This window comes from Penaeus monodon, chromosome 22 (genome assembly GCF_015228065.2).
Source record: "Penaeus monodon isolate SGIC_2016 chromosome 22, NSTDA_Pmon_1, whole genome shotgun sequence".
Classification (NCBI taxonomy): domain Eukaryota; kingdom Metazoa; phylum Arthropoda; class Malacostraca; order Decapoda; family Penaeidae; genus Penaeus; species Penaeus monodon.
The window spans coordinates 28,357,048-28,357,787 of NC_051407.1; the positions used below are offsets into that span (position 1 = coordinate 28,357,048).

At 33.1% G+C, this 740-nt stretch overlaps 1 protein-coding gene across 1 annotated transcript in view; it reads right to left on the minus strand.

Moving 5' to 3' along the window:
- LOC119587081 (28S rRNA (cytosine-C(5))-methyltransferase-like) overlaps positions 1–740 on the minus strand; it is a 23,957-nt gene that overhangs the window by 2,662 nt on the left and 20,555 nt on the right. The gene's annotated exons all lie outside the window — the stretch shown is intronic.

Below are 740 nucleotides of genomic sequence, written 5' to 3' on the forward strand. Positions count from 1 at the left end.
CATAGTGAGTTTACCTGGAAAACAAAGTAAACACTGGAGAGCAGATTTCCATAATCTTAGAAATACCAAATCTGAATCAATGTGAACACATACTAAAGAATATAGCTGAAAAAAAAAGAAGTTAACATAATATACTTAGATTCTGCAACAGCTTTCTGTTAGTCTTGGGATATTACTCAACATAATTTACATCTAAGGAAGATGTATACAGAATTTTCTGATAAGTTGCAAAAAAAAAGAATAAAGACTAATATTGGTTTCTTCTAGAAACTACATTTTTCTAGTTTGTTAATAGTTAAAAGTGAAGTGCCACAGTTCTTAGGCTTCTCTCACTCCTAGTTTTGGTTAGGTGTTGTGGACACTGGAAAGCAATCATCAGCATGAGAACAGCATGTGGGCAGGGCAGATACAAACCAGATATGCTATCAGTTCCAAGCATAGAAATCAAGTCCTACAAAGGATATAATATCACTATGACAACCTCAAAGACTTTTCAGTCAAAAATTAGACACACAAGTAAAGACTTCCACATACTGAAAGTTACTTCATTATCATAACGGGTGCTTTATAAACATATGATTTTCATTTACTGCCAAAGTAATCAAGACCAACAAATCAGTCAAAATGACTGACATTCACCTCATCTGTGTTAACATGAACATACAGTTAGCCAGTACCTTTTCCTGTCATATCCTTCATTGTGAATGATAAATATTAAATAGTTCCTTTTCCTTTTTCAG